Below are 11,384 nucleotides of genomic sequence, written 5' to 3'. Positions count from 1 at the left end.
ACTCAGTGCCTCAGAATGTGACCGTATTTGGAGACAGAATCTACAAGACATTATTAAGGTGAAATTAGGCCATTAGAGTTGGCCCTAATATAATATAACTGGTGCCCTTATAGGAACAGGAGATTAGGTCAGGGACACATATGGAAGAAAGACAATGGGAAGACATCAGGAAAAAAAACCCTGCTGTGTAGAAGCCACAGAGAGAAGCCTCAGAGGAAATTGACCCTGTTGATACCTTGGTCTTGGATCTCTATAGCCTCCAAAATTGTGAGAAACAAATTTCTGTTTAAACCACCAGTCTGTGGGCATGGCAGCCCTAGCAAACTAATAGAACATCTTAAATTTGGTGACAATATTGTCTGATAGAGTAAGGATTTCCCATATGAATCTTTTCTTATGCCCAAATTCTCCTTGATTCTTTTTTTAATAAATTTATTTTTTATTGTGTTCAATTTGCCAACATAGAGAATAACACCCAGTGCTTATCCCGTCAAGTGCCCACCTCAGTGCCCGTCACCTAGTCTCACCCACCCCCCCGCCCACCTCCGCTTCCACCACCCTTAGTTCGTTTCCCAGGGTTAGGAGTCTTTCATGTTCTGTCTCCCTTTCTGGTATTTCCCACTCATTTTTTTCCTTTCCCCTTTATTCCCTTTCACTATTTTTTATATTCCCCAGATTCTTTTTTTTAATACCACCAAAGTGTGCCTGACAAACTGTGCATAAGTATATTAAAAATTTCTCCTACAAATATTCTATAATTCAGACTTGAAACAAATCAAATTAACCTTTTCCCTCAGTTGTAATGAGCTAATGAGATCTTACTGAATAATCCATCACTGAGATAATTTTTACAAACTTGGCTTTAGGACAACATCTTCCAAATTTAATCAGCTCTTAAGTCTTATTGCTTTTGCTACCTTTCTCATAAAATACAGAATTTCTTAACCTTATTTTCCTTTCCAATTTTCATTACCTTTAACACAAACGCTAATGTCTCCTCTGGGCTTGCATAGTAACTTCCCAAATGTCCTCACCTACAGACTTCCTCTACCTCCAAAATATTTATTACATAGACTCCAGAGTTATAATTATTAACAAAAAATTTTCATGCAAATTGCTTCAATAGTTTCCCATTATCTACGGAATAAAATCCAAGCTCCCTTCACAATACAATAGCACATGCTATATAGTACATGCATACTTGGTCTGCTTTGTGTCTAGTTCCAACCTCTCAAGCTCAACCCTTGTTGTATTCACTAATACTTATTACCTACAGCTCCTAGGATGTGTTGGGCTTTAAAAAAACGTCCGTATATCTTTGCATATGTTATTCTTACTGCCTGTAACATTTCCCCATTTTTCTCTGACGAACGTCTCATCCTTTCAGGTCTTAGCTCAAATAGTATTTCATCTCGCGATGAATTCAAATGTGCCTCCTGTGCTCCCATGACATACTGTTTGTAGTGTCTTGTCCATCTCTGCACTAGATTACTGTATTTTCATACTTGTCTACTCAGTTTCTGGTACTGTGACTTCATGGTGAAGTGACTCAGTAACCATTAAATGAATACAACAATGAAGTGGTTATGGCATCACAAGTATCCAAGAAGAACTTGCATTCACCACAAAGTCTTTATGGAAATGATCATAAATGAAGGTCATTCCAACAGGGTCAACTTTCTCCACAGGAAGATGTAATTGGGGGTTGTATTACATAAGAAAGAATAATATCAAGTAAATTGTAGTTTTGAACACATGGACAAAGACAATTATAAATGGATATAATTAATGTATTATGCTCTAAGTTCTATAAGACATATATACATGTTCTAGATATATTTGTATTTTAATGTAATGTGAAGTAAATAAAACCACTGAATATTAAATTTGACATTTTTAAATTAATTATACTGAATCTTCTATAATGGACTTAAGTCTTTTTTGAAAACATATTAATAGCAGTATCATTAAAATAAAATTCTTATACTTGAAGTAAACTTGAAAGCATTAAAGAACATTTCATGGCAAATGTCATTCATTTTTCCTTATAATAATTTATTTTGGAATTAGTGTGGAGTGGCTCTAGATCTCTTTGAAAAGTTTCTGAATTTGCATGAACACCTGGTGGGGATGTAAATTAGAAAATATATCTGAAAGCAATTTAGCTTTATGTTTATAAATTTTTCAAATTGTTATAGCCTTTGAACTGGTATTTGCAATTCTGGAAGTTAATCTAAAACAAATCAGACATTTAAAAAGGCTTCCTGGAAAAATGTGCTTATCATGGCACCATCTGAAATTAAAAAATGTAAACAAAATCAATAAAAGATTGGTTAAAAAACATGGTACCTCGTTCAATGGAATATTGTACTGTCATTAAAATTTACAAAAGCATGATAAAACATTAGTATTACAGTAGTGAAAAGCAGGTTACCAAATAATGCTTGAAACAATATTGCAATTATGATACTGAAAAATGCTGAAGGACAACGAAGCTGAAAGTTAGTAAAAGGAAGGAAATAACAAAGATCAGAGCTGAAATAAATGATATAGAGACTAAAAGGAAAACAGAAAAAATTAATGAAACTAAAAGGTGAATTCTTTTTTAAAAGATAAACAAAACTGATAAATCATTAACTAGATTCACTAAGAACAAAAGACAAACAACTCAAATAAATAAAAGTTGATTGAACTAGGAGGTATTATAACTGATACCACATAAATATAAGGAATCATAAGACACTACTGTGAAAAATTATACACCAGCAATGTGGACAACCTAGACAAATAGGTAAGTTCCTAGGAACACACAACCTACCAAAACTAAATTATGAATAGGAAATTGGAATAGACTGATTACTAGTAAGAGATTGAATCAGTAATCAGAAGCCTCCTAACAAGTGTAGAACATAAGTCTAGAACCAGATGGCTTCACTGGTGATTTCTACAAACATTTAAAGAAAAATGGACACCAATTCTTTTCAAACTCTTCCCAGAAAATAGAAGAAGAGAAGTAATCACTTCCAAATCCATTTTTTTTGGAGGCAGGCCTTTACCTGATACCAGAATCACTCAAAAATGTCACAAGAAAGAAAAGAAAATTATGGACCAATATTTCTGATGAACATAGTTGCAAAAATCCTCAACAAAATATTAGCAAACTAAATTCAGCAATACATTAAAAAGACTATATACCATGATCAAGTGGCTTTTATTCCAGAGATGCAAGAATGGTTCAACATCTGTAAATCAATCAATGTGATACACCACATTAACAAAATGAAGGATAAAAATCATATGACCATCTTAATGGATCTAGAAAAAGCAATTGACAAAATTCAATATCCTTTTATAATAAAAACTCTGAACAAAGGAGGTATACAGCAAATGTTCCTCACCATAATAAAGGTCGTATATGATAAACCTAAAGCTAACATCATACTCAATGGTGAAAAAGTGAAAGGTTTTCCTTTAAGATCAGGAACAAGACAAGTACTCTAGCTCCTTGTATTTGACAAAATACTGAAATCTTTGTCAAAGCAATTAGGCAAGAAATAAAAGGCATAAAAACTGGAAAAGAAGAAGTAAAACAATCACTATTTGTAGATGACATGATAGTATATATAGAAAATCCTAAACATTCTACCAAAAATCTATTAAAACTAATAAAACAAAGTCAGTAAAGTTGTAGAATACACAATCAATATACAAAAATCTGTTGTTTCTACAAACTAATACCAACCTATTAAAAAGAGAAATTAAGAAAACAGTACCATTTGCAACTGTATCACGAAAGGATAAAACATCTAGGAATAAATTTAACCAGAGAGGTGAAAGAACTGTACACTGGAAAAACTACAAAACATTGATAAAAGAAAATGAAGATGACAAGAATAAATACAAAGGCACTCCATTCTCATGGATTGGAGGAATTAATAATGTTAAAAACATCCATACTACCCAAAGCAATTTAAGATTCAATACAATTGCTATCAAAATTCCAATGGTCTTTTTCACAGAAGCACAACCAACAATCCTTTTTGTCCACAAAAGACTCCAAATAGCCCAAGCAATCTTGAGAAAGAAGAACAACACTGGTGGCATCATGTTTCCTGACATAAAACTATAGTTTAAAGTTATATGCAATTTAAACAACATGATTTTGGCATAAACACAGACACATGGACCAGTGGAACACAGTAGAGAGTCCAGAAATAAACCCATGCATTATATAGTCAACTAATATGTGACAAAGAAGCCAAGAATACAATCGGGAAAGGGCAGTCTCTTTAGTAAATGATGCTGGGATAACTAGACAGCCACATGCAAAAGAATAAAGCTGGATCATGATCTTATACCAGACACAAACATTAACTTAAAATGGATGGAAGACTTGAACATAAGACCTGAAATCATAGAATTCCTAGAAGAAAATATAGCTTTTTAAAAATTGGCTTTAGTGATGATTTTTTGGATTTTGACACCAAAAGCAAAGGCAACAAAAGCAGAAATAAACAAGTGGGATTACATCAAACTAAAAAGCTTCTGCATGACAAAGGAAACCATTAACAGAATGAAAGGCAACCTGCTGAGTGGGAGAAAATATTTTTAGATCATATGTCTGGTAAAAGGTTAATATTCAAAATAGATAAAGAACTCATACAACTCCATAGCAAAAAACAATCCATTAAAAAATAGAAGATCTGAGTACTTTTTTTTCCAAAGAAGACCTGCACATGGACCACAAGTACATGAAAAAATGCTCAACATTACTCATCATCAGTAAATGCAAATCAAAACCACACTGAGATACTATCTCATACCTGTTAGAATGGCCACTACTCAAAAGACTAGCAATAGCAAGTGTTGATGAGGCTATGGAGAAAAAGGGAAGCCTGTACACTGTTGGTAGGAGTATAAATTGGTGCAGCCACTATAGAAAACAATATTGAGGTTTCTGAAGAATTTAAAAAATAGGACTATTATATGATCCAGCAATTCTACTTCTAGATATTTATTCAAATAATATGAAAACACTAACTCACAAAGGTATATGCACCCCTGTGCTCATTGCAGCATTATTTACAACAGCCAACACATAGAAGCCACGTAAGTGTCCATCAATGGATAAGTGAATAAAGAAATGTGTATATTTATATGGTGTGTTTGTGTATATAAACATATATATTCCATCCTATGTGTGTGTATATGTTATATATATAATATATATATATATAATATATAATGGAATATCATTCAGTCATAGAAAAGAATGAAATCTTGCCATTTGTGACAACATGGATGGACCTTGAGGACATTATGCTAAGTGAAATAAATCAAACAGAGAAAGACAACCATGATCTCACATATATGTAGAAACTAAAACATAAAACAAAACCAAAGATACAGAGAAAAATCGGTGGTTCTCAGAGGCAGAGGTGGGGGGTGGGGCAAAATGGGTAAAGGTGGTCAAAAGGTACAAATTTCCAGGTATAAAATAAATAGGTTTTGGGCATGTAATATACATCAAGGTGACTCAAGTTAAGAAGGCTGTATTGCATATTTGAAAATTGCTAAGAGATCTTAAAAGTTCTCTTCACAAGGAAAAAATATGTAACTGTGGCAATGGATGCTAACTAGACTTAATGTGGCAATCATTTCACAATATACACAAATATCAAACCATTATATTGTACACCTGAAACTAATGTGATGTCACGTGTCAATTATATCTCAATTTAAAAATACCCAAAATAGGGGATGCCTGGGTGGCTCAGTGGTTTAACGCCTGCCTTCAGCCCAGGGCATGATCCTAGAGTCCTGGGATCGAGTCCCACGTCGGGCTCCCTGCATGGAGCCTGCTCTCCCTCTGCCTGTGTCTCTGCCTCTCTCTCTCTGTGTGTCTCTCATGAATAAATAAATAAAATCTTAAAAAAAAAACAAAATATGCTGAAAAAAAAACTAAAAATTCTTCAAAACATTAATGGTAACTATTACTTAATGTTGAACTAAAAAGATTTTTGTTTACCTTTTCCAATTTATACATACTATTTTTATAATTGGAAATTTATTAACTTCCAAAGTAATCCCATTGGTCTTAGCATTTTCTCAGAGTTCTAGAGGCATAGCAAGTAATTATTATTGCCAATAGACATGTCTCTCCACTGAAAAGTGATTTTTAGAAGGTATCACTATGTTCCCGTTTCTTCAGCTTATTTCAAGTTAAAATAGCATTTACTTGTGTGGATACCTCTTGGTTTTATGGAGGGTGCTCTACTTCATGAAAACAGCACTGGCCGTTATCCTAAATAACCTAAGCCATTAAGAAAACCCCTTAAAATGCACCTTCAATACATCTTGGCAACTTGCTAAAATGACATGCAAAAAAAGGAAAAATCGGTGATGGGCTACAATGTATATTTCCTATACTAGCCTTCCTTCTATGTCTGGTAATAAAAATGAAAAAGTCACATTTCCATCCCAGAAAGCAATAATAGAGAGTCTGCCTTGAGTAGGTTCATGACTGTGTGTATATGCCAATTGCCCCATCTTTCCTATGTCTCGTATTTATTCTACTGTTTGTTCCTGATCTTCTGGGTGATTCTTATTTGTAAGGCACAAATATGTGCTCTTAATTTAATTCCTTGCTCTTATTTTCATATTTAGTTTCAAATGGCATAGTCCTTATTTCAGTCAAGAATGTTTAACTATATCCTCTGGGAATAGGTTCTTGTTTGCTCTTTCAGCAGTCGTAGGGACATTTTTTAGCAAGTTAAATGACTTGCTAAAAAAAAAAAACAAAAAAAAAAAACTATTCTTTTCAGAATCATTTTGAATGATCATTTCTAAAGGGAGCATCTTCTTTTAGTCTGGAATCACTGACAAAGAGATGCTCCCCTGTTTCTAGTCCTTTTGAACACCAAACATAAGGAGCAAATAAATCCAATTCTTAAGTTATCTGAGGACCTTTTGGATTTATAGGAACAAAATGATGGAAAGAAATATTTTAATGCTTTAATGGTACTTCTATTCCCCTCCTAAGCTTTAACTTTGGCCATTTGCTTCTCTAAACCTGCTGCAATGTCTGCATACTGCTGAAACAAAACCCGTAGGTCAGTGTAAACACTATAGCACTACTGGCTTTTTTACTGGTGATTGGAATTGGAATATTTTCAAATTATCGATTTGGTCTATGTTTACCACTTAAAGAGAGATTTGGAATTGAAACAAGATGTCAACTAACATGCCCTCCTTGGAATATGCTGGGTGTCCCTTACCTGACAGGTTCAGCACATTCCCACCTCTTTTTCTTTTGGTGTCACTGGCCTGCCAGTGAGTAACACCCATATAAGCAGAAAGATTAAAGTATGTACTATTTTGGGATTCTTCAAAAATAAACAACCTACAAAAATACAATCTAAAAGCATAATGTTTTGGGGACCTCTGCCACCACCACTGCTGCCACCCCCACTGCACCACGGCGCCTTGCCCCAGCATCTTCTTCCCTGTTTGAGAGCAGGCAAGACCATGTGCATGCTGCCAGAGACTAGGGCCGGAGCTGAAAGGAGGGAGTAGTGACCATGGAGACCTGGCTGCAGGGCTCACTCAAGACCTCCTGTCTGTATGGGCAGCTTCCCAAGTTCCAGGATGGAGACCTTACCCTATACCAGTCTAACTAACACCATTCTGCGACACCTGGGCCTCTCCGTGGGGCTGTATGGGAAGGACCAGCACGAGGTGGCCCTGAACGTGCTAAATGGTGGTGTGGAGAACCTCTGCTGCAAATACATCAGCCTCATCTACACCAACTCTGAGGCAGGCAAGGAGGAGTAGGTGAAGGCATTATGAGGGCACCTGAAGTCTTGTGAGATCCTGCTGTCCCAGAACTAGGGGCCTTCAACTTAAGCAACCAGATCTCCTTCACAGACGACAACCTGCTGGACTTACTGCTGATTCACCAGGTCCTGGCCCACGGCTGCCTGGACTCCTTCCCCCTGCTCTTGGCCTACTTGGTGCACGTCAATACTTGGCCCAAGCTCAGGCCTTCCTGGCTTCTCCCCAGATGTGAACTTCCCTATCAACAGCAACCAGAAGCAGTGAGAGCTTGAGGCACCCTTGGCAGGAGGCGGGGGCTGCCTGCCTTCCTTTCCCCAGGACCAATAAAATTTCTAAGAGAGGAAAAAATAATAATCATAAAAAGTAAGAGCATAGTGTTCTTCTCAAAGAAAATTTACTATATAAGCATTTCTCCAGATTACCAGTGTGACATACATGAACTGACTGATGGACAAGGTGGCCTTGCTTGGACCAAGAGATCAAATATTTTGAAGGAAATTCTAGTGGCAGAAAGAGACATGTAAACTGGCATATAAGCCATGTGAACATTTCCTAGGTATTTTGTTTTAGAGAAAATTTGCAGGAAGTATTTCCTGAATTCAGAGATAATACATCACTGATGAGTGACACACAAGGAATATAGCCCATTACTAATGAGATTATTTGAAGATATTCTTAACAACTGGTCAGTGAGAATCAAATATAAGCATATGTTTTTTGAAATGGCAGAAGAATCATTTGAGCATTGACCGTTTTACAGGTTCTCATGAATGATTAAGAAGAGCATAAGAAAAATGCATTTAAATTCTTTGTATATGGTCATGGGATGAGTACAGTAGAATATATGGAAATATCAAAACTTTCAAGACAGAAAGCCATAGTTTTCTAATGTATGAAATACATATAATAATTCCTATCTTGGAACTACTTGTGAATTAAATGTAAAAATATATTTGTAAGTGGTTCATCATGGGAATGATATCCTGAAACTAGATTGAAACATTGAAAGATGGCTGAATATTGGGAAATTGCTTTCACCCCATTGGAGAACATACCCCAATGAATGACAATTAAGGAGGTTTTGGAAATGAATACAAGGACATAGTCTTAATGGCCACCGTGATGTGATACATGGCCTTATCATGAAGAATACCCAATTGAATGTGCAGAGGTAGGAGAGAAAATAAGAATAAAGATGGTCAAACTGATGAGTGGGTTGAAGTATGAAAGCTGCTGAGAGAGATGAGGAAACCAAGCATTGTCTTGATAAAGAAGAAAATTGCTCAATACCAGGCAATCATTATCTGATCTTGACTGAAGAAAAGGATGAACAATAACAAGCAAAGCTAATTATAGAAGGTGATCTCTTATGATATGAATTTGAGGAAGCACATAACATAGTTCCCTTGTCCTCAGGATTCATATTTGATTCCTATTGCTGGTCATATTTCTTGGCCCCTAGAATATACTAAACAAATGTTCTGGGATAAAGAATGAATGAATGTCTTAGGTTGGGTTCCTCAGCAGAAGCAGACTCTCTAATAAGGATTCAAGTGCAAGTAGTTTATTTGGAAGGCAATCCCAGGAAGCTCCAGTAGAAGAGTGGAAGAGTAAGACAAAAAAAAGGGAAAGGAGTCTCAAAAATTGTATGTTAATGCCCAAGTTACCAGTGTGAGCCACTGTGGCTCATTTCTACCAGCTTTCTATGAGAGATGATATAGAACTGCCATTCTTATTAGTTGAGGGCTGCTGCTGAGGACATCTATGCTCTATTGCCTTCCCTCAGAGCATGCTTCTATGGCAGAGAAAGCCCTCAGGCAGAGGTCACCAGGTGTTGGCAGGAAGAAACTGTAGGCTGTATAAGAATGGCGATTGCTGAGGGACAATGAACAGAGCACAGATAGCGTGTCTGCTCCACTGAGCGAATGAGTAATGCATGACTTACAGCTTTCTTCCCTTGGATCTGTAGGTCATTTCAGTCTTCAAATGACCAAGAGTGAAATGTCAGTGCCTAAGTAACCATCAAGCCATATTAATGAATATTTTCTTTTTTCTTTTTTATTTTTTTGAACATTTTCTTTATCATCGTAGTTAACTTCTGGGAGGAAACATATTTATAGGAAAAGAGACACTGGGAGGAGAAAAATCACTGATGAAGTGTATATAGAAAGGGTGGTAAAGAGCCCTTGAAAATAAATTTGTGACAGCAATGTTGCCTAGGTCAGGCCATTTTTATGAAGACTGATAATAGTTATCCTAAATGATAGGATAAATGTAATTGCATCTTGGAGAAACTGTGAAGCATGTAAACTTCCTCCCTCTCTCCTACCTTTCGCTGCCCTTGCCTCCCTCTTTTCCTTCCTTCCAAAATAGATATAAATATTAAATGGTTTTCCTCATCTTGTAGGATTTAAGTATTCAGGTGATAGTGCTACAAAATAGAATCTTCCAATTTACAGAAAATTTATGTTTGCTCCCTTTCTAATTAGGGTACTTAGAAAAGTTTCTAGGATTTTGAACATTCAACCAAATACTATGCTTGTCTGACCTTAATAGGAGCCTAAGGCAAGCAAAGAAGTGAGTTTGGCCCAATATACTCACCCAGAGGGATTCATTGTCAAATATATTTCATTTACTAGATTGTGAATTTTTAGTGTCCACATCCACTCTTTTCCACAAAAGTTCGAGAGTAGTTATATTTAAACAGGACTACATCCTCATGAGATGTGCCAATTTGCATTATTAGCTGGTTCAAATTTCGAAGAATTAACAGCTCAGAACTGAGCATTTTATTGCTGCCTGCTTTTTCTTTGTCTCTGTTTGGTAATGTAGACTATGGACTATATCCCATTATCAAGATCAAACACCTAACATTTTATTCACTGGCTATTCAAAAAAAGGTGGGGTTTAAAAAATACCTGAATTGGGATCCCTGGGTGGCGCAGCGGTTTAGCGCCTGCCTTTGGCCCAGGGCGCGATCCTGGAGACCCAGGATCGAATCCCACGTCGGGCTCCCGGTGCATGGAGCCTGCTTCTCCCTTTGCCTATGTCTCTGCCTCTCTCTCTCTGTGTGACTATCATAAAATAAAAAATAAAAAAAAATAATGTTTAAAAAATACCTGAATTATGTGGATTTTTTTTATTGTATTTTGATTAGGTATAGCCTTAGGAAAAGTTGTGAAAATATTCTTACATATTCTTCTAGATGTCAGTTGTCTAGGGGTGGTTCAAATTTTGTATTTTTCCCCTTTAGTTTATCTTTTATTTTGATGCTTAGAAATATAGTATTTACTCTTTGTCAAAAGAACAAAACAGGATTTTACTCAATGATTTTTTTCTTTTAACCACATCATTCACTGAATTCTGACTCTAATATGTAATTACTACATTTTTCTGTAGATACTTTTCCATGTAAATATCTTATTTAGATATTTTTCCATTTAATTCCATTAAATATTTCATATTTAAATATTTAAATTTCATCCATTAAAAAAAGAAATGAGCATAATTCCTCAGCTTGAATCTCACATTGGTGAAAAATCATTATT

The 11,384-nt window shown here is 35.6% G+C and overlaps 1 pseudogene; it reads left to right on the top strand.

Annotated features, from left to right (window-relative positions):
• Positions 1–3,279: 3,279 nt before the first annotated feature.
• LOC129521030 (glutathione S-transferase P-like) lies at positions 3,280–8,108 on the top strand (annotated as a pseudogene).
• The last annotated feature ends 3,276 nt before the right edge of the window (positions 8,109–11,384 follow it).

The sequence above is a fragment of the Nyctereutes procyonoides genome, unplaced genomic scaffold, assembly GCF_905146905.1.
Source record: "Nyctereutes procyonoides isolate TBG_1078 unplaced genomic scaffold, NYPRO_anot_genome, whole genome shotgun sequence".
In the NCBI taxonomy this organism is placed as follows: Eukaryota; Metazoa; Chordata; class Mammalia; order Carnivora; family Canidae; genus Nyctereutes; species Nyctereutes procyonoides.
This window is presented reverse-complemented; position numbering and strand designations above follow the sequence as displayed.